Source organism: Amphibalanus amphitrite, unplaced genomic scaffold, assembly GCF_019059575.1.
Source record: "Amphibalanus amphitrite isolate SeventyFive unplaced genomic scaffold, NRLGWU_Aamphi_draft 000411F_arrow, whole genome shotgun sequence".
NCBI lineage: Eukaryota > Metazoa > Arthropoda > Thecostraca > Balanomorpha > Balanidae > Amphibalanus > Amphibalanus amphitrite.
In genome coordinates this window covers 506,970-530,404 of record NW_024881905.1, presented here as the reverse complement: position 1 = coordinate 530,404, position 23,435 = coordinate 506,970, and the positions used below count along the sequence as shown (strand labels likewise).

At 47.1% G+C, this 23,435-nt stretch overlaps 1 long non-coding RNA gene across 1 annotated transcript; it reads right to left on the bottom strand.

The window, feature by feature from the left end:
- Nucleotides 1-5,471: 5,471 nt before the first annotated feature.
- On the bottom strand, nt 5,472-7,906 carry LOC122390823. The gene is made up of 2 exons (XR_006258231.1): nt 7,829-7,906; nt 5,472-7,228 (listed from the first exon to the last, which is right to left on the bottom strand). It is a non-coding gene; the product is annotated as an uncharacterized LOC122390823 (long non-coding RNA).
- Between the last annotated feature and the right edge of the window lie 15,529 nt (nt 7,907-23,435).

The window sequence follows — 23,435 nt, the reverse complement described above, 5'->3', positions numbered from 1 at the left end:
GAGAGGGGACAGTAACTGGTGGCCACAATGCGCTATACTTGTCACCTCTCTTTGGACGTCACAGCTCCAAGGTCCTAAATGATTGTGTTTTTAGCAATCGCATCTCGATAACCCCTCGCCCGCACATGCCATTTTCCCATCCTAGAACGCACATGGTGGGGGGGGGGTTGCCACCCCCCGCGCCATTTCGTTCCTGTTGGAGATAGAGCTTAGCGGTAAAGACCAAAAAGATTCTTTGGGAAGAGACGAATCCAATGATACCCAGTTTTACCTTCTCAGGTCAGTCATTGACCTTCCAGGTCAGGTCAAACTAAAAAATGTTGCTGTTTTGGGTCACCGTTGGATATCAAGTGCGCTGCTTATCAAATACCGATGACGATGCTGTTTTCTGGTGCCAAGCCAGCTAGAACCTCTTTGTCACACTACCCGACCAGAATTTTGCTGCTGAGGTCATTTCAGGTCAAGTTAGGTCAAGGTCAATTATATGTGTTTGTATGTCTGTGTGTGTCTGTGTGTATACTGATGTGTGCACCGATTGTTTTTGGGTCCATATTACATGAAATCATGATTTGAGAAGCTTTTACCAAAAATGCAGTCAAAAAACTTCACAAAAAGTAAATTCGGCTTGCCTAAAACAAAATTATCTTAGATGACCTAGGTTGACCTTGACCCTGACCTTGACCCCTATACATCGTCGAACAACATGTTCCATGATAAGTGAGAGGTAAGACTGGCAAAAAAGGCCGAAATCAGGGTGTCAAAAGCTCACAAGGCCCATGGCAAACGCAAGATGTTGAGAATTGGCCATTTGGGTCATGACATGACCTGAAAAACAAGGTCATATCTCCGAAACCAAGAATCACAGAAACTTGACATTTTCAGTGGACATCAAGAAGGGATAGAGGAGCAGCTATACGAAAAATGAGCCTTCTAGCTCTAAAAATGTTGAGTGCAGAGCAGAAAGACTACCTGGGGGGTGGCAACCACCCCCCCCATGTGCGGGCGAGGGTTAATTGACCTATACAGTATACATACATTTCGATGAACATTGGTCACCTTAATTGGATGCAGTCCGTACCTTTCGATGAAAATTGGTCACCTTAACCCGCGCCCCGTAGGGCTACCGGCGGACCCTACCACCCGTAGGGGGGGGGGCGTTTCGTCCCCCCCCCTAAGATCTCGGAAAGTTACCGGCCGATTTTCAAAATCCAAACGGCGTTCGATAGCCCCACCCGGGAACTACCTTGGGACCAAATTTCACTGACCTAGGTCAAACCGATGACGTCACAGGTCAGGTCATAGGTCAGATTTTCACCGTTCAAAGGCATTTCAAGAAATGTGTTGTGAAATCGAGTAAATTGGTAATTTATTGAAAACCATCGATGGTACATTGTTCGTCAAACACATACTTTGCTATCTGAGGTCACTGATACCAGGTCAGGTCACAGCGAGGTCAGGTCACCGGGGTCACAATATGAAAGTGTCGTGTGATAATGTTTTATGGTCCATTTTACATGGCAAATGCGATTATGTGGGTTAGGCAGCCTTTGGGGCCAGCCTAGGTCACGTTTTGGTGAAAGTCAGGTCAAGGTCAGGTCAAATTAGGTCAAATTTCAAAGTTGATATTTTGCATAAAATGGGTATCGATTCGATGCAGCTCGTCACGGGGAGTCTAATGGTGGTCTTTGTTTTGCTCTACGAGGTCTAGAAGTGCCAAAAATTGAGTTTGAAATTTTGACGTCATCATTTTTGAACAGTTTTTTCGCTATAACTTAGCCAAAAAACAAGGTATCGATCTGAAATTTGGTATGTAGATAGAAGACGGTGGGCACTATCACATATATTCCGTTTTTTCGAAACTCAAAAAAAAGCTTTTTGGATTTTTTGGCTAATATGTCAAAAAAATGTTTTTTTGATTTTTGGGGGTCAAAACTCAAAAATTTCAAAAATCCGAGATAGCAGTTTTGTAGCACTGTCAATTCTACACCTTTTATGTCTTGATCATTTTTCTGTATCTTCAAAGCTGTAGGCCTGATAGGTCCTCTCGCGAAGGTCTTTTTTCGGTCGAAAATGACAGAACATGACGTCATTCTGACGTCATTTGTGGCCAACCAATCATAGCCTCTGGATAAAGTTTTGGTCACAATGTGTAAAATTGATGCCCGGAGGGGTCCTGAAAGTTTGGTGGCGATATCTCCAGCCGTTTAGGAGATATCGACCGAAAAGGACAGGGGGGGCCGTTTCGGCCCAACCCCCTACGGGGCGCTTGTTCAGGGGCGTCGACGCGTAAGGAAAACTGGTCCGACTTTTTCTCGGGGGGCCCCCACCGGTGGGGGCCCCCAGGGGCCCCCGTGGCCGCAGCAGGGGCCCCTGGCCGCAGCAGGGCCCCCCGAGAGCCCCAACAGGGGCCCCCCGCGGCCGCAGAAGGGGACCCCGCGGGCCGCAGCAGGGCCCCCGAGAGCCCCAACAGGGGCCCCCCTGCGGCTGCAGAAGGGGACCCCGCGGGCCGCAGCAGGGCCCCGCGGTGTCTAGCAGGGCCCCAGAGGCGCATCAGGGCCCCCGCGGTCTCTAGCAGGGCCCCCCGAGCCGCAGTAGGGCCCCCGCGGTCTGCAGCAGGGCCCCCGCGAGCCACAGCAGGGCACCGCCTAGTCGAAAAAGTGGTCCGACTAGTCGGAAAAGTCGGACCGGTGTCGACGCCCCTGCGCTTGTTTATTGTATGCAGTCCGTGAATATTAACAGGTTGTTGTCTGTTGATGCTGATATGAGCGTTCCTTTCAAGGCAGGACAATCCGACAATCACACAATTGCCTCTCGTTCCAACTTCCACCTATCTAAAAGAAATGACGCGCTTTACTATTGTACCAATTGTACCATACAATACGCTTGAACTATAACCAGTAAAACGCCTTTTTGGGCGAAGAACGAGCGAGCGAGATAGTGAGCCCTGCACGTGCGAAATTTCGAGGGGATACCTCCAACTGACTTGTGTACGGCACCTTACTAACCGGTCTCTAGCGATGTGCCAAATTTGAACGCAATCGGCCCAGCCGTTCCTGAGATCTGGAAGCGGCATTCTGCACGTGCGCACGTGCAAACGGGGTCCAAAATGACTTTTGCACGGCACCCTACTAACCGGTCCCCAACCGTGTACCAAATTTGAGCGCAATCGGCCCAGCCGTTCTCGAGATCTGGAAACGCCCCCTGCACGTGCGCACGTGCAGTAGCACCCTAACCGCAACACATGGGAATGCATTGCCTGGTGGGCGCCTACCTGTATGCCAAGTTTCAGCGAAATCGCCCCAGTAATTACCGAGTTACTGAAATGGGAACAAATTTGACACCTCTTATTGTTGTATTTTGCACGTGCACTGGGGGTGACCCACATGCATCGAGAGTATCCTATTTTTGGTAGAAGGGATGCAGCTACCCTACAAAAATTACAACAAGACAATCGCCCAAGCGGCTGCTAAGATATGAGCCTCTCAAAATCACTACTTTTGCAAAACAGCTTGAACACCCTTGACTTTTCACGTGGCACGTGCCACGACGGTCACTGAGATGTATCAAAAGTAGTCAATTACGGGGTAGAAGGAATGGGGCTACCCAGCAAAAAAGACCGCAGGCCAATTGGTCCAGCGGTTGCTGAGATATAAGCCTCTCAAAAGCGTTACAGGCCGGGCCGGGCCGGGCTGGGCCGGGCCGGGCCGGGCCGGGCCGGGCCGGGCCGGGCCGGGCCGCTCATACTGAGATTTTTCCGTTATATTGAAAAGACTCACTTCGCTCGCTGCGCTCGCTCGCTCGTAATAAAAGTGTGAAATCGCCAATGAACCCGTGACGGAATCAATTGATGAGAAACGTCTCCCTACACAATATAGGAAATTTGAACAAGCAAACTTTTCGTATCGATAACATTCCGGGTTACTATATTTGTTGAAATAATTCCAGTAAACTGCGCCTGGAACAGCCAGTTATCTCGAAGGATCATGTAACGCTGCCTCATGACAACCTTACGATGCGAGCGAGCTCCCACCTAGCACGTAAGTGTCAACGGATGTGTGTCAGATTTCAGCCAAGCATGCCTGTGTGACCAGCTGAGTCGCGGTTGCGGGCCATGGGAATCCCCATCAGTCGCGCAATGGAGGCAGTCTCGCTTCAATGTCCAATGATGCAGGTTATATTGTGCAGCATCCTGCTTAATTGTGTACAGCTGTTTGTAAATGTTATCTCATGTATGTAATGACTGATGATCCAGGTGTCATTGACTTTGTCTCTTTGACTTGTCCTTTTGAGTTTTTGGATTTTGGCTTTTTTCCTTTGGATTTTTTCGTAGCTTGACTTTATGTCCTGTTGACTTTTCGTCTTTTGACCTTTGACCTCTTCACTTTTTGTCCTTTTGAGTTTTTTTTTTTGTCCCTTTGATTTTTTTGTCCTTTTGACTTTTTGGACTTTGACTATATGTCTTTTTGACTTTTTGACCTTTTGACTTTTTATTTTGACTTCATGCCCGGTTGACTTGTTGTTTTTTGACTTTTTGTCCTTTTGACTTTCTGTCCTTTTGTTTTTTTATTTTGACTTTATGTCCTGTTCACTTTTTGTCTTTCGACTTTTGTCCTTTTTACTTTTTGGCAATTTGACTTTTTGCCGTTTTTACTTTTTGTGTTTTGACCTAATGTCCATTTGACTTTTTGTCTTTTGACTTCTATGCTAGTTGACTTTTTGTTCATTGACTTTTTGGCAATTTCACTTTTTATCTTTTGACGTTTTATCCTTTTTGACTTTTTGCCTTTTGACTTTCCTCTTTGTTGACCTTTTACCTGTTGACTTTTAAGATTTTTGACTTCTTGCTTTTGACGTAATGTCTGTTGACTAATCATCCTTTTACCTTTTACCATTTGACTTTTCGTCCGGAACCCTATTATTATTATTATTATTATATTTCACGACAAGGGATGTTAAAGAAAAGACTGAAGATTCTAGACAGAATAAAAAGACAAAGGCAGCAACGACACAAGTGAAAGTATTGAATACCAGTTCACTGAACATACTTATTCAAAATTATAACAGCCTTGCCGTACAGACGACACAAAGCGCTTCAATGATCACCTCGCTGTAGAAGATACACGCAGCGCCCCTCACCAGCGCTCGGAACAGACTGAAGGCGCCGGCTCACCGGCCGGCTGCCGATCGCAGTTGAGAATTATGTTTTGTATTTAAAAGCTATATAGCTATATTTTAAAGTATTTCGAAAGCTACCATAAATAAAAAGTACCTGATGTTTCGAATATTCGTCCTAAACATGATTCCTTCCCAATTGAATAACAATATTTATCATTATATAAACCAATGCAGATATTTGTTCCCAGACTTAACCTGATATCGACGTGACTTTTTAGACCTACGTATGGAAAATTTACCACAAAATCCGTCTCGAACATTCCTTAGTAAGTTTGACGAGAAGCCAGAAATCTGCATCCCCCTCAGTGCTTCGTGTATTCATCTCAATACTTCAAGAAGTCCGGTTAAAAAATATGCGCACAAAACGCACATTAACCAATTTCAAACGGAAAAAAACTTTCACCAATCACACGCAAAGCCGAGACGAAACTTCATTTGTCATTCAACTGTATAAATGATAATGTGAATTTACCACGGGCACAGAGTAGCAACTAGAGATGTCAATCGGATACCAACATTTTGGTATACCGATACCAAACCGATACCAACTTGGTATTTGGTATTTCCATCCCCCTATATTTGATATTTTGTTGGTATTATGAACCCATACTAATATATGACGCAGATAAATTGGTATAAATTTGGTATTTGCCTCATGTTCCTAGGTTGGTTCGGTTTCGATATTTCTCACGGTTTTGGTTGGTATTTTGTTTGGTATCGGTACTCTGGTTTTCTATAATTGACATCAATAGTAGCAACCAACAGCGCAGAACTAACATGCTCGGTCCGAGCTCAACTCGGCAGATGTCAGCTCTCACCGCGCCGAACAGTTTCACAAACGGCAAATTACCGAGGTTACCACAATCACGAATATGAATGATCATTATGATCTGAATGATCATACAAAATACAAATACTTGTAATTGTAAGAAGTGTTGCCCGCATTTGTAATTGTAAAGAAGTGTTGCCCGCAAATCGTAGTCACTTATGTTCACAATAAAGTAATTGAGGTCTGATGCGTGAAATTCATGGCATGCGAATCGGTAACCAGTAATATCTCGGTAGGGGAAGACAACAGGTCATGTATAATGTGCAGAAAAGCCCGCCAAACAAATACATCGTCATGCATCATGTTACGAATGCTAGTCAAAAATCGCCGGAACTATCGTTCTCATACATATGGCCACGGGAGAGGGGGGATGAACGTCACAATGAGCAGTTGCACAGCAAATGGATCGTACAATTATCAGTTACACTTTGATCATAACGAACTAGCACCGGTATAATTCCTCCCCGCTTGCCGCTCTTGTCTGTCATCTGATGATCCTCACAACTATTTCAATGATGAACTTCATCACCCCGACCCGCACTCTATTTCCACCGAAGTGTTCACTCCATGCAGCACTGTCAATCCCGTGACAGAAGGTGCCGCGCCGACCGTCCGCCGTCACGCCACCATGCCTCCATTAACCTTTGGGTGACAATCCACGATTAACTGTAACTGGTAACTGTAACTGTTAACCACGGTTTAACCATGGTAACTGTGCCGCCTCCTTGGGGCACGCTTATTACCCTTACAGCCCGCACCGGGGCCGCCGATTTGAATCCGGTCATCTTTCTCCCCGCGCAAGCAGGGACTTCCACACTGCAACTTCGAGCTGTGTCGCCGGTCTTGAGCACAGGGCCGACTGGCTATCCGTAGTTTTGCAGATGACTGGTGGGTTCCCCCTGTTCATCCTCTGAGTGGTCCAGCGGCCCGCGCAGCGTTGCGACGAGGTCCACCATCTCGATTCTGTAGCTGCAGCATGTGACTGGCCCGCCTGAGCTCCTCGACGTCGGCCCGCGGCCCGAGAGAGAACAAGCTGGGCCGACTGGCCGAGCTAGGCTAATTGCACCAGGTCCATGCCGCCGGCCGGTGCCGTGCACGGGGCCTCTGGACTGGGAGATGATCGGATACAGCGAATGCTGCCACCGCCGCCCCAGGTGAGCTACACGTACCACCGCCACTCCACCGGTCCGCTAGGTAAGCCCTGCCACCGACGTGGAAAGCGAGCTGTAACGCACAGGGAACGAAACCCATCAGCAATCGGTGTAGGGGAGGGGATAACATTGCACAAGCGGACAGGAAACAGCACTGATATAGCATCTAGATAACGTTAAGTGAAAGATAACGTTAAGTGAAAATGAAAGACACACACACGCACGCACGCACGCACGCACGCACGCACGCGGTGCAGTCGCCCAAATCTTACCGATTCCCACTCCGGATCGGTGTCAATATAGCATGGCCCAAGACACTAAAACGTTCGTTGATGCTTCAAAGCCAGATTTCGTCGTAGTAAAGACAAAGCTTACGTTTTCAACAATCAGTTGAAAACGTAAGCTTTTGTGCCAACAGTTGTGCCAGAACCTATTCATCGCTCTGCACATTACTTTAAAACATATTGCAATTTTAGGTCTTGCAATCTAAGAGCGTGCAAAGAATTGTTACAGGCAAGATAAAACATTCCTGACAAACTTTAAACCCGGAGTCATGCATCAAATCATCCATCGACTCTGCACCCCTGTCAGAAGTTGTTTCGGTTGTAAAATGCACAAAGGTGTTTCAAAGTAGCTACAGCAAGCAAAAGATTGGCTCATCAACCTGACCTACCCGCGTGACTTCATGCTGCTGAGCTGACGTTTGTCATCCATGCTGCCGCCGGCCGCTCCAGCAGCCCAGTCGCGAGTGTACGATCTGCAGCTCTGCGTTGGCCCGGCTTCAGCTTCACGTTCTAAAAATGGGATCCATTTCACATCAATTAATTGCTGATTGTGATGGCATTTAGAATAGATCATACTAGCCGTTTTCACGACGGGCTACACGACGACGGTTAAAATGTGTCGCTTGCTAAGACACTTCAATGCTGTCTGGTAAGTCTCGCTACAATGTTGTGCAAGTTTGAAATTCCATATCTCCGGTTTAAAGCATTTTTCGATGTTGTGAGTGCCCAAACCGGTATTTGCAGGCCATGGCCACCAATTCGGCTATCTCAACTCAAGACTGATGTTAAGGTGGGATGGTCACCTTAAGCAATACTGCTATCGAGGGGATTGAGAGGGCGGACGACCTGACAAAACAGGCGGCCGCCCTGCCCTCAAACGCCCACTCGCTGACCAGGGCGGTTCACTGTGCGGCCTCGCATCAATGGCGCGACAACTGCTCAGAATCACTATTCAAGCCACTTTTCGGGAGCACGTCGCCGCTCCCTATCCCCGGAGCGGACCGAGAGGATGCCGTTTCGGTGCACCAGATGAGGGCGGGCCACTGGAGCCGCTCGCTCCAATACGGCACCGAATCGGCTGTCTCAACTCCGCGGCGTGCCAGCAGTGCCTAGACAAGCGGTGCCCCGCGGCGCAGAGTGTGCCGAGAAGAGGGTGATGTGCCGGAGCACATGCTGCTCAGCCGATATTAACATCGGCACAGATTTGTGGCCCTGGAACTCACGGCTCCAGCTTTGTTTCACGGCATGAAGCTAGAGTGCGCTAACACTATTGAGGCATTGGGTTTCTGTGGAAATGAAAAACTCATTCGGAAGCTCAAACATGGGAGAGCATACAAGTCCCCGGAACACTCTGGTTCATGTAGCCTTGATCGGTAGATGTGCACATGTGCTTTATATAAAAAGGCCTTAATTTTTGCACAAATAGGCACCTAATTTTTGGCGCAAATCACACAAAAATTTCAGCGCAAGATCGGTTGAGCCAAATTTCGGCGCAAGAGGGTCTCACGGGCGTCCGGCGTAGTGTATGAATGTTTTCCAGTCTGGCCAAGAAGCCCCTACGAACCTGGACTAGGATGATAGAACCAGGTCTTCACAACCTGAATGTCTATGGACTCAGCAGGAATTCCCCACACTCAATAACAATGCTTGACCACTGGCGGATCCAGGGGTTCAGCGCGGGGGGGGCATACCAGGTCACGGAGCCAAACCCAGGGTATCCCCAAATCCTGTTTTCTCATCGGATTTAGGCCACTTATTTTTCGTCATAGCCCTGACGCGAATTTTTTTCTTAAAAAAAAAAAAACAGAAATGGTAGGACACCTGACCCCCCTTGGCAGATCCAGGAAGAGGAGGCTTTTGGGACAAATACCCGGGCAGCGCCAGAAATCGACGAAAATTGGTGGGGCCGGTGGGGTAGAAATCGCCCCTCAGAATGACTGGTGTATAGAGCCGACCCAGGGCCGCCGGTGTGGAACCTTAAGAGGTACTGGCGTGAGACCATCAAAGGTATCGGTGTGGGTTCCCCAGAGGCAGTGGTGTGGGGCCCTCAGAGGCACTGGTGCAGGAACCACAAAGGAGCCGGTGTGGGCCCTCTAAGGTGCTGGTGTGAGGCCCTCACGTGGACGCCGTTGTGGTGCCTCAGACACTGGTGTGGCGCTAAGCCCACACTATTCACAGATGGCTGTGTGTGGGGCCCTTGGAGTTGTTGGTGCGAAATGCGAATGCTTAATAACCCAGTAGGACCTCTCAGAGACCGACAAAGGGCCTTCAGAGGCCGGTAACGGGCCATATGATGCCAACAATGGGCCTTCACAGGCCGGCAAGTGAGGGCCGGCGGTATCTTCAGGAGCCCTGTGGAGTCCTTAGAGATCGGCATGGTACTCTCAGACGCCGGTGGGGCCCTCAGAGTCACCGGTGTAAGACCTACAGAGTTACCGGTGGCTGGCTGCCAGAGGAACTGGTGTGGGGCCCAGAGGCGCCGGTGTGGGACCCTCAGAGTCGCCGATGTGGGCCTCAGGAGACACTGGTGTCTCAGAGGTGGCGGTGTAGGGTCCTCAGACGCGTCTGTGTGGTGCCCTCACAGTCGCCGGTGAAGACTTTCAAAGGCATCGTTGTGGGAGTCCTCACTCCTCAGAGACACATGCATGGGGCAAGGGGTCTTCAAGAGACCAGCAAGGGCCAGCAGAGGGTTTCAGGAGCCCTGCGGGATCCTAGAGTACTCTCAGGCGTCACTGGGAGCCCTCCGACTCACCAGTGTGGGGCCAACAGAGTGCAGGTAGGTAGCCGTCAGATGCGCCTGTGTAAGACCTTCAGAGGCGCCAGTGTGGGGCCCTCAGAGCCGCCGCCGATGTAGGGCCTTAAGAAATATTGGTGTTAGTCCCTCAGATTGGCGGTGTTGGGCCCTCAAAGGCGCCGGTGTGAGACCCTCACAGGCGCCGTTATGGGCCCTTAGAGACACTGGTGTGGAACTGTGGAGCCGTTCCATGCGGGCACGGGTGGAGAATGTTTGAAAAAGTTACCCCGGCCGGCGACCGAAAGTCAGAAAGACGATGATGCTCAAATATTTGTCAACGGTTATCAACAAACCCCTATTCTGTGGCATAGAATATATAATGGATGTCTGCGTACGTTTTTAGGGAAAACTGCTGCACGCAGGTGCGGAAGATTTCGTAATTGTAACAACAATTTTGCAACACGCCTTAAAATTTCGGACGCATGTCACCTAGTGCTAGGTCAGGTCATCAGGTCAAATTTGCTGGATGATCGTGCTAAAAATGCCATCATGCCCTTTGCAAAGCTTATTCCGTGGAAGTTGCAACCTTCCCACACAAAACAAAATGTCAAATTTGACCGTTTTGACCCTCTTATTGATTTTAGCACGCACCTGAAATATTATTCGCGACCGAGCCTTAACCCGCGCGGGGCTGGGGTCTCCAGCCGAACGCGCGGGGCTGGGGGGGGGGGGGTAAATTTTACCCCTGTTATCTCCCGAACTAATGGTCCGATTTGGAAAATTCAAACGCCAATCGAAAGCTCTCATCACGAACTACTAAAAACATGTACTTAATTTAAAGTTTGAGGTCAAGGTCAAGGTCAGGTCAAGGGTACAAATTGCAAGTTTCTACAGTATCGGCCTTGCACCGTAGTTGCCGAAGAATGGAGTCATGGACTGAGACTGATCGCCCAAAACGTGTTCTTAGGCTACCAAGACAATATTAGTTGCATACAATATCATTCAGAGGTCAAGGTCAAGGTCAGGTCAGGTCAGGTCAGGTCACCAAAAAACAAAATATAGAAAAGGGCATGTGCGACACATGTTTTATGGGTCATTTTACTCATAGAATTCAATAGGCACACTCAATAAGTGATATGGACCACCTCTGGATGAATTTTAGGTCGAGGTCAGGTCAAGGTCAGGTCAAGTGAGGTCAAATTTTGAAGTTGGTTGTTAAGGCCTAAAAAGGTGTCTATCTGATGCAGTTTTTCACGGCGAATCGAATGGTACTATTTTTGTTTCCGTACGAGGTCTAGAACTTCCAAAAAAAGTCATTTTCCAAAAAAATTGTGTGTCGTGACGTCATAAAATTTTGAATAACTCCCACATTTTTGAACCGATTCTTCTAAAATTTGGTATGTAGGTGCACATAGACCACTTCTCTGACATATATTCCGGTTTTTTCGATAGACTCAAAATTTTGGATTTTATAATGATTTTCCCAAAAAAAATCAGTTTTTTGAAAAAAAAAATTTAGGCCAAAATCCAAAATTTTCAAAAAACCGAGATAGCCATTTGATAGAAAAAGTAAAATTACGTATAAACTTTTTTGTTACGTCTTGATTCCTTTAAAAATAAAGATGATAGCGGCGTTTGAACTTTTGCCGTTTTTGAGGCGAAAATTGCGAACATGACGTCACTAAAACGTCAATTTCTCAAAAATTTTCCGACGGATTTCGCTCAAATTTCCAGGGAAGGTGTCAAATTGATGTAAGAAAAGGTACTGAAAGTTTGGCGGCGCTGCGCGCCGCCGTTTTTGAGATATCGCAAAAATTCGCGAGGGGGGGTAAAATTTACCCCCCCCCCAGCCCCGCGCGGGTTAAACGAGTAATCGAATGTTTTGTTTGCAGTGTTTAGGCTCCGTTATGTTCATGAACTGTGAGAAAAGTTAGAACTGTGTAAAAGTTTTCTCTGATTTTAGCGGAGAACGCTAAAATCAGAGAAAATTGGCTTTTGATGATCTATGGTGATTTTATTATTGAGCTTGCCTAAAACATGACCAGATTTCTCTGGTCACGTTTGTCGCTCTTTCAAACGTCGTTCCGCTTCTCGCCTCCTAGCCCAGTAGCCGAGTTAGAAGGAGCGTGAAAAGCCCACCTCTCGACTCAACGTGTTACGATAAGGCCACCACCCTGGCGCGGGTTAAGTTGGGGGAGCCTTGAGCCCCAGCAGCTCGTCCTTCTATCTCACTGATATTACCCTCGTCCTGTCTTGTGATGTTATTTCAGTGCCATCTTGCGATTACGGCCCTTAACCCGCGACCTGGTGGGGGGGGCTATTTTTTGCCCCCCCTCCAGACTTTTCGATATATCTCCAGAACCGATGCGCCGATCGTCACCAAACTTTCAGTACCCTCCCGGACATCAATTTTACACATTGTGACCAAAATTTTTTCCAATGGCTATGATAGGTTGGCCGGAAATGACGTCAGAGTGAAGTCATGTTCTGCCGTTTTCGACCCAAAAAAGGGTTTCGCGGGAACAGCTGTCAGGCCTATAGCTTTGCAAATACAGAAAAATGATAAAGACATAAAAGCTGTAGATTGGACAGGGCTACAAAACTGCTATCTCGGATTTTTGAAATTTTTGGATTTTGACCTCCAAAAATAAAAAAAATAGATTTTTTGGATATAATTATCGAAAAATCCAAAAAAAAAATGAATTTCGCTAAAACCGGAATATATGTGATAGTCCTTACCGCCTTCTATCCACATACCAAATTTGAGATTGATACCTCTTATTTTGGCGACGTTGTAGCGAAAAAACTGTTGAAAATTGATGACGTCAAATTTTCAAACTCAATTTTTAGCAATTCTAGACCCCGTAGCGCAAAACAAAGACCACAATTAGACTCCCCGTGACAAGCTGCATCGAATCAATACCCATTTTATGCAAAACTATCAACTTTAAAATTTGACCTTTTATGGCCTGACCTTGACCTGACCTTGACCTGAACTTCACCAGAAAGTGACCTTAGCCGTACCTGATAGTCTTCTAACCAACGCCATTGAGTTGGAAATGTAAAATTGGCCATAAAACATGTATCACACAACCTTAGTAAAGTTGGGCTCATGTGACCTGACCTGTGACCCTTGGTGACCTGACCTGTGACCTGACCTGGTATTGCCAGTGACCTCTAATAGCAACATATCTACTAGGCAACTGACGCCCTACCGCTGATTCTCGACAAAATGCGTTTTCCTCGGTGTTATAGCGCATTCCCTAAAACACCCGTGAACGGAGAAACATTTCATCTTTGACCTGACCTGTGACGTCATCGGTGACCCCGAGGTCAATGAAATTTGGTTTCCTGCGACAAATTTGACAGGCCTTTCGAACGCCGTTTGAATTTTGCGGATCCGTCCAGTAGTTTCGGAGATACGAGGGGGGGGCAAAAAATAGCCCCCCCACCAGGTCGCGTTATAAACAGACCCCACCAGGGCGCGGGTTAAATATGATTTACTTCTGTTTGATAAAACATGTCGGGCTCCGCGATGACTTAAAAACATAGAAGCTCCAAAATGAAAATAAAGTAAATTTTCAAGAACTTTCCAAGGTAGATAAGAATAATGAGAGACACTTTTATAGATGGCAGTTTTTTTTCGTATGGAGACAGTTTTTAGGATTTACAAAAGTGGAAAAAGTTACCCCGGCCGCGCCGGGGTCGGCTGAAAGTTACCCCGGCCACGGCCGGGGTGGCCGGGGCAGGTTCTCCACCCATGCATGCGGGTATGGGCCAGGACCCTAATTAGAGCTGATGCTTAATGGGTCAGCAAGGTCACTCAGAGGCCAGCACAGGGCCCTCAGAAGCCGGAGTGGGGCCCTTATAGAGATGTGTGATGTATGATGTGATGTGTGATGTGACTCAGGAGCCCGTGACTCTGTGAGGTGCCCTCACGAGGCCTGCGGGTCTTATCTCAGTCGAAATAAGGCACGCTTGGACCCTAAGCGGCCAATTGGCACTGCAGGGCCTCTCGGGCCCATAGGGCACCATGCATCTAATGAGGCGGCACGCGCCCCTTGTGCCCCCCCCCCGGTTATGCTGCACTAGCTGCGGCCATACAGGTAAATCATATTCTAACCATCCCTATTCCCAAGCATAGGCGGCGGCCGATTCCTGCATGGTTTGCGCAATATGAGTGCCATCGTTAGACAATACGGTCAAAAGGGTTGAAGCGGTATGACTCCCCTGTGGTTAGAACTAAGAAGCAACATATTTTTAGACAAAATAAAGCAATGACAAGTAAATTGAGGTTACTAAAACCAGTGGCGCGGGAACGGGGGCTGAGCCCCCCAGCCGAAAAGCTTGGGGGGGGCTCGTAATGTATTTGAGCCCCCCCCCGCCCAGCTGGAGGAATCGAAATCGGAAATCTACCAACATAATTTCATAGATTCATACATAGGCGCGGGAGCCGGGGGAGGGGGCAGTGGGGGAAGCTTGCCCCCACAATTCTGCGGCCGAGGGGGCGGTCCCCACAACTTTTCATGAGGCCAGGAATCGTTGGGCAGCTTGTACTTCCCAAATTAGGGGTTGTGGGTCACATAGGAAGAAAGCATGTAAGTGAAAAATCCACCTCATTCACTGGCTCGGCAACTCGTTTGACAGATTAAAACCTTTACTCCAGTTTGCCAAAACGGTAGTTTCTTCCCTCAGCTGAGACGGAATTTTTGCATTTTTTTCTTTTTTTGTTGTTGTTGAAAAGACTTAAAGGGACTATCCCACATTCTAAAATGTTGTTAAAACCAGTTAAATTGTGTCCGACTTTATAGATTGGATGACCAGGAACACGGTTCTGGCATTTATTTTTCATTAAACATCTTAGGCTTCCCATATTCCAAACACAAACTTTCAAATAAGTGACGTCACAGCCCAAAATTACCTCCTTCCCCAGGCCACATTACTGTCATAAAACTGATTCTTTTTATCTGTAGGCACCACAACAAAGTTCGGACCAAGTTTTAAGCGATTTTTCAACGAACAAACCCATTTAAATCAGAATGACTAAACGAGGTGACGTCACACTAACGGTCGCTCCATGTTGAAGATAGGGCCTTGCGCAAGGCCCATTTTCAAATGAAGGGAACGAATTTCTTCAACACCAAGAGGCCGTGGGGGTTGCAACCTAGATAGATAGTGGTTTCTGAACCTCGCCGCAAACTTGGCTATCTCAACTCAAACCCCATGTTAAAGGTGGGATAGTCCCTTTAAGTCTGAAAAATAAGTGGCCTAAAACTGGTGAGAAAACTAGATTTGGGGGTACCCTAGGTTGATCTCTATTATGGTTCAGACCCCCCCCCCCAGTCCAGAAGAAATTCTCGCGCCGCTGACTAAAACGACTCTGATCACAAAAGTAGTTACTAGGAAAGCTTTCTAAACCATTTTTATTTAGTTCCTCGTTATAGGCGTAAGAAGTGTAAGTCTGAACGGGGAGGGGGCATATTGAATGCCCTCCCCAGGCTCTTGTCGGGGGGGGGGCATATGCCCCTAATGCCCCCCTCCCCCTGGACCGCCAGTGTGCTTGACCATCCATTCCAATTTCACTCTAAGTCTCGTGCCTTCCATAGAATTACTATGATTGCTGATGCCCCGCAAGAAAGCTTTATGCACGGTGACATTAATAACTATAAACAGCTTTATGCACTTGGGGCAAGGCCCAAACTTGAGCTGAAACAGGCTGAAGCACGGTCGACATTGCTGTTTAAGACCCATTCTTAAGTATTTCCGCCAATTTTACAGCCAAATTGGTCAATGCAATCGAATAACGCCTCCATTTCCAATAAAATAGATACGCTCACTGACACCACCTGCTTCAGATATCTCAATAGAATCACTTTTCTTCAGCCGTAAGCAGCCTGCCCCTTATCGTTTCACATCACAAATGGCGTCCTTTTTACGGAAGTGGCGCACCTCGCCATTTTTAATATTCGGTTAATAACAAAAAAGAGATAGGAATTTTAGAAATTTAGCCATTTTCCGTAAAACCATATGCTTAATTGTATTGTATTGTATTGTATTGACGGAGGCAGACAACTCCACAGTACACCGTGGCTATTCCGTGTCTTAAGTCAGACATGTGCATGGATCCGAGTGATGGATCTATAATCTCAGTGGATCTCGAAGCAAAGTACAGGTTGGGATCTATGATCTCACCGGATTCGGCGTGAAAAATTCATCCTGGATCTATGATCTCATATGATCTGACGATAAATTAAGAACATGGATCTATGATCTGAGTGGATCCCACCATGCACCACATTTGAAACCATATTTTAAAGGGTTTCTTTGCCAATAAGTGACACAAAACTATAGATTATGACGTGCGATCACATAAAATCACTAAAACAGAACTTTTGTGAGTTTAAACAAGTGCTTTTTTGGGATATATGTGTTGACAAAAAGTAAGTGAGGATCTATGATCTCACTGGATTTCAAGCAAAAAATGATACTCGGAGCTGTGATCCCTATGGATGTAGATATATTGGACAGGTATGTAGTAAAGAGCAAGTAGCATACGAATATATTCAAGTAGCAATTACATATAAATACGCGGACCGGTTTCGTTTATACGTTTTTGAAAAAAGCGCTGAAGAAGTCTTTCATAGACGAAACCGGTCCGCGTATTTATATGTAATTGCTACTTGAATATATTCGTATGCTACTTGCTCTTTACTACATCCCTATGGATCTTTCGATAAATTACAGAGCTTGATCTATGATCCCGTCGAATCCGAGATCAGGATCCGTGGGGCAGACTTACCTGCCCCACGGCTTACCTGCCCCACGAAAACACCTCGGGCCTAACGGCCCTCGGAGTTTTCGCTAAAAAACCTCGGTGACATTTATTGAATCATCCCGGCCCCGTGCAGGAATATATTAAGTCATGGCAAATAAAAACGCGTACGTCAGGGTTAAATGGGAATAAAAAATGTCAGAAATCACACACCTATATCCATACCAGACACACGACACGCACACAGACACACACACGCCATACGCAACCAGACCATCGTCTATCACAGCCACTCGTCACTTCATCAGAAAAACGCCTTCACTGCTCTCTTGAAACTGCCCGGGCCCAGATCTAAAAAAGCAGTAGGCAGCTGGTTTAAAAGCGCGGTCGCTTGGTACGAAAAGGCACGCTGCCCAGCCGCAGTGCGCGTTACCGGTGGCCGTAGGCGACGATCATTCCTGGACTGGTTGTGCGGTCACCACTGGCCCGCGACCCCGCGTTCGTGGTGAACAGCGAGGCGAGGACGGTCGGCTCACCGCGCGCAATGGCACTGCGCGCGACAGTCACCGCTGCGACCCGGTACATACCAGAGGCCGATGTGAGGTGCAGGTCATCCCGCGCGCGAGACACGTGGTCGTACTTTTTGAGGCCGGTAATAACTCTTGTAGCGAAGTTAATAATTTTGAGAAGTCTGGTGCAATTGTCGGCAGAACCGTTTCCGTAAACGGATATGCAGTATCTCACGCGCGAGATGACCAGCCCCTCAACAATAGTTTTTAGTGCGTGCTGCGGGAGGAAATGTCTCAGGTGGCGGAGACCGATCAGAAGGCCGGTACAGTGGCGAACCACGTCACTGACGTGTGCGTCCCAATTCAAGTGACGGTCAAACAGCACGCCTAGGTTCTTAACTCTCCGGCTCTCCTGGACGGTCCCACCACCGACCCGTACGCTGACAGGGGGGAGGTTACGGGTGTTCTGACGGGTGCCGAGGAGGAGGACTTCAGTTTTGGATGCGTTGAGTTTTAAACCATGTGCATGGAACCAAGCAGACAAGGCGGAGAGGGTAGATTCCATGCGTTGGATGAGGTCGGGAAGATTGGCTTTGACATCGGACATCAGGATTTGGAAAAGCGATTTGGGTGTCGTCAGCGTACTGGGTCACCTGGGCGTCCGGCGCGTGAAGGCTGAAGTCGTTGAAGTAGATGGTGAATAGAAGAGGACCAAGGACAGATCCCTTAATACCTCACCTGAAAGGCGATACTTTAAACTATCAAAATCAATAATTTATTGCCTTTACATTATTGAATTACATATGTCATATATTGCCAATACATTGAAGCATTTAGGGCCGAATTTTGCCTTTTCCCGTAAATCCTTGCGCTTAATTGAGGATAACCGCTAGGAGACAATTTAATACTGGTGCTAATTTTAATTTTTATAGAGCCCAGCTCCCTCTAGATTTTTCATAGGAATGCTCTGTCTATGGTCCCTCGCTTCTTATCAAGCGCAAAAAGCACTTTGAAAAGCGATGATTTAATGTTATGCGGTTGTTTTCCAATAGATGCATATCCAGAGGATGCAAAAATTAATTTCCTTTCTAAAAATACCAGAATAAAGTAGTTTAATTGTCTAGATATTGAGATATCTGAGGATTACTGAAGGCATGATATCATGCCATGAAATAACAAATTTCTCGGCGAGAACGAATTTAGATGATAATAACTAAAAATATGTCATTATGAAATCGCAAAACATGAGTAATTGTAAAGTATTACGGAAATCTGTATTGTAATTACGGAGCAAATTTCTTGCAAATCGTGCTCGCAACAGTTGTCAAGACCTGAACCCATTGCCTTCATGTTGAAGGAATTTCTCGGTGTTACCTAGTGTTTTTATATACCTTGTTCAGTTTGTTCCGAGCGCTGGTGAAGGGCGGTGTGTGTATCTTCTGCAGCGAGGTGATCGTTGTAGGGCATTGTGTCGTCTATACGGGAAATCTGTTATAATTTTAAATAAGTATGTACTGTAAACTGGTATTCAATACGTTCTCTTGTCTCGTTGCTGGCTTTGTCTTTTTGGTTTCTTTATGTCGGTTTTATATTACGTAACTTATCTTTATTATATTTCACGACACAGGACGTTAAAGAAAAGACTGAATCTTCAAATGTTCTGGTGCAATGATTGTTACAATTGTTTTAAAATCTTGCACGTGACAGATTTAATTAACCCTCGCCGGACCTATTGGTTTTCTACATACGCGCCGGCCGAGGGGGGGGGGGGGGGGTACGACCCCCCTCGCCGTTTCGCTCCTGGTGGAGCTAGCGCGTCGCGGAAAAAACGAGCGTGTGCGCCGTTATGAGACGCAGAGATTGGTACCAGATTTTAAGGTCCTAGTTCAACCGGTGACTTCTGAGGTCAGGTCAATTGCCCCAAGTACGGTTCAGTTTTTGGTGAATAACTTCGCAAAAAATGGCCGCAGAGCCGCGATTTTGGCAGCATCGTGTTCGTCTCGCTCAGGCGCGTCGAATGGTATACTTTTTGTTCGGGTCAGGTCAACTTGGGGTGTTGACCTCACGTCAAGGTCAGGTCAGCACCCCCAGGTCACGAAGTTGGTCGAAAGACGTCATGTCGCATATCATTCGATTCGGTAGGTCTTCCTGGGTCCATTGGTGGCTTTCCCGACTCGCTAGCTCAATTTGATCAAGAGTTATTGACGAAAAACGAATATGACCTTGATGACGTCATAAATGACGTCACACAAGGTCAACGTTGCAAAAGTGACGCATCTAACCTTGAAAGGAGTGCATCAAATCACGATTCTGTGTGCTTGAGATAGTTGGAGATCGTTCCCGGCGCCAGAATAGCAGTTTTCATTTTTCCCCATTGACTTATAATGGCGAGGTCACGAAAATGACCTGACCTCATATGACTTTAAGGGAAAATCCGAGATATACAAGTTGTGAGACTCATAATGGATACTAGATCCTGCAAATTTCATTTCCCTGTGACATCTCTGGCAGTGAGGGCGTTGCGAAGTTGCGACATCTGAAGACCGTGCAGAGGTTCACTTATGACGTCATAGGTCAGTAACCTGACCTGACCCAAAAATGCGGTTGGTGTCAAAAGATCCGGCTTGAATCAAAAGTCAGATATGCCAAGTTTCAGCTCTCTATCGCCAGCGTGTTCGGAGCTATCGCGAAAAAAACCTATGGGTGGGGGCGGCAACCGTCCCCCCCTCGGCCGGCGAGGGTTAATATCGCTTAATATCGTGACAAAAAAGTCAGATACAGAAACCAAAAAGACAAAGGCAGCAACGACACAAGTGAATGTATTGAATACCAGTTTACATAACATACTTATTCAAAATTATAACAGACTTGCCGTACAGACGACACAAAGCGCTACAACGATCACCTGGCTTTAGAAGATACACGCACCGCCCTTCACCAGCGCTCAGAACAGACTGAAGGCGCTGGCTGACCGGCCGCCCGACGGTCTCACGTTCTGCGCTATGATTGGCTGAGAATTAGAGCTGCCAGATTACCAATGAAAGCAAACACAGTTCCCGAATGTTCTGTTACGGGAAGAAATGGAGACGCAGAAATTCTGTACACTTTACAAAATTAGGAAAGAATAATGAGGTGAACGACTGTTTTTATAGAATTTCGCCTGTCATGTGTCAACGTTGTAATTGATAACATTGGTAATCTGCCAGCTCTAATATGTCAGATAATAGGGGCTAATTATCGTGGTCGCCAGCAACTGGCTCATTCTGCCAGCGACTTCAGTTTGTTCTGAGGACTGGCAAAGGGCGGTGTGTTGTTCTAGTGCAGCAATTTGACTCTAGTAGTGTTTTAGGTGGGAAGGGAGTAGGTGGCAGGGGATGGAGGGAGAGAGCGAAGAAGTGTGATAAAGGAGATCGGGAAGGGAAGGAGAGACACAGATGGGTAGAGGTGAGTATATGATTAGGTCAGTGAGCGAGAGTCAGAGAGTGGAAGTGAGGGAGGGGGAGGGAAGAGGGATGAAATCAGGGAGGGAGGGTTTGGAAGAAAGGGGAAAGGTAGGTACGGAGCGGGGTGGAGCGGGTTGGGGAAGCATCTCTTATCTACTCACTTTTTAAACTACCTACCGAGAGTGTATCAGATACGTATCTGAGAGAGAGATATGCATCTACGGCGCAGGCAGAGAAGACTGCACTTTATCAAGTACCAAGAGAGGATGTGAGGAGAGGGGAAGGGAGGAGAGGAGGGGATGAAGGGAGGAAGGGGATAGGAAGGGAGAGGAGGGGAGGAGAGGGAAAAGGGGGAAGGGGAGAGGAGGGAGGGAGCGAGCGATTAAGTGTGATTAAGGAGACGGGGAGGGGAGGGAGAGAGACAGATGGGGAGGGATAAATGAGTTTATCATTGAGTCAGTGAGCGACAGTCAGAGAGTGGAGGTGAGGGAAGGGGAGGGAAGAGGATGGAAGTAGGAGTCAGGTTTAGGGAGAAACGAGAAGGGTAGGGGCGTAGCAGGACAGAGCGGGGCAGGGAAGCATCCATTACCTACTTACTTCTAAATTACCTACCGAAAGCAAATCAGATATTTATCTGCACCGCAGTTATTTTTCTACGACGCGGGCGGAGAAGCCCGTACTTTTTCAATTACCAAGAGGGGATTGGAGCGGTGGAAAAGGGAGGGAGAGTTGATGTTAAGGAGGGGAGGGGAGGGGAGGGGAGGGAGGGAGCGAGCGATGAAATGTGATAAAGGAGACAGGGTGGGGAGGGAGAGAGACAGATGGGGAGGTTTAAAGCATTATGTGATTGGGTCAGCGGGGAAGGGAGGGAGACAGACAGATGGGGAGCGGTAAGTGAGTATATGATTGGGTCAGTGAGCGACAGTCAGAGAGTGGAAGTGAGGGAGAGAGGTAAGAGGGATGGAGGCAGGGAGAATCTCTCGACAAAATTAAGGGTTTGGATCTAAGATCCGAGTGGTTCCCAGATCTAGATCCATGGTATCGGATCTCAGATCCATTTTCCCGGATCCATGCACATATCTGACGGAGACAGAGGCAGAACGAGCCTTAGTGGGTGTCCTAAAAATAATTTCACACCTTCCAGCGTCAAATGCATGAAAATAATAATCATGAGAGTTGCACTTTTCTTACATTTCTATCCCACCTTCTCCCTGATACGGGTAAGCATACGGACCGGGACATCAGAAATCAATATCTCCAGCTTCTTTAGACTGATTTTGGACCACACAGATCCAACGTTCCTGGTCAGCGTGCTTTCAGGTTATCATTGACCCATTTTGTTAACCTCTTACCGGACGCTCGCCCTAAGATTTTCTATCGAGCTATTCCCCGGCAATTTGTCCTTCTCCCAGAATGCTGGGAAGTTCGATGAGCACCAGTCCTGCGTCGTTTTTGCTCGATAAGCCGAGGCGCCGACCTGTTGAAAGATGGCCCTGGACATGTTCAGCAGAATTTTCAGCTGGAGACGTGGCTTGGTGGGCTTCAGCTTAAGAGACAACCTCGGGTCGGGGAGAGTGGGGTAATTTGGCCGGTGGTGTAAATTGGCCGCCCCCACCTGTACGAAAGCTGATAAAAGTGAATGAAATAACTTAAGTCTCTATTCATTTGTCATCGACAGAACTAACTCGAGAACAAATGTCAAAACTTTCCCCCTCTTAGTTTTATTCAAAATTAATAAAATGTGAATTTCGTTAGAAAATGGTAACTTTTACTTCCGTTTAAAAATTTGTGTAACATGAAGTATTTGGGCTGTAAACGAATTCCAACATTATAGTGCCATTTTTGAGGGTGTTCAGCGGTTCCAAGAGCAATTTCATCTAGTTCTGTGCAGCCATGACGACTTTATAGACAAACATTTTCAGAATGGCAATGTGGGGTTATTTGGCTGGGACTAGCGGGGCAACTTGGCCGGCGCGCTCAGAGTCACTATGCTGGGCCGGTCGAGTTGTCATGGTCAATTATACCATAAAGGACATAATTCATGACCAACCATAATTCATGATTCATAATTCATCAAGGTAGTCAAACTACCTTGATGCCATATTTCCTATTGGACAGCTGTAAGGGCATGTGACGTCATCAAAGGCTACCTAACGCTTTTTTGCTAAAAAATGCTTACAGAAAAAAGATACAGCCGCGCAAATGGTCTCATTGTGTTCAGCTCGTCAAGGCGCATCGAATGATATACATGATGACCTTGGACTCACGTAACCTTGAGGTCAAGCGACCTGAGGTAGCGTGACCTGAAGCCAACCTTTGACCTTGACCTCTCGAGGTCAACACATATGTACATGTTTCGATGCGGAATGACGAGAGAATTACGATGGTACTTTTAGTTTTGGCCTAGCTTGATTACTTCAAAAGCTATTCGTAAAAAACTGTCATCGCATCTAAAGCCGCTTTTTTGACTATTTTCAACCCCTGTGACGGCTGAGTCAACCTCCAAAATGCTTAAAATGCGTCGTAGGACACACGTCA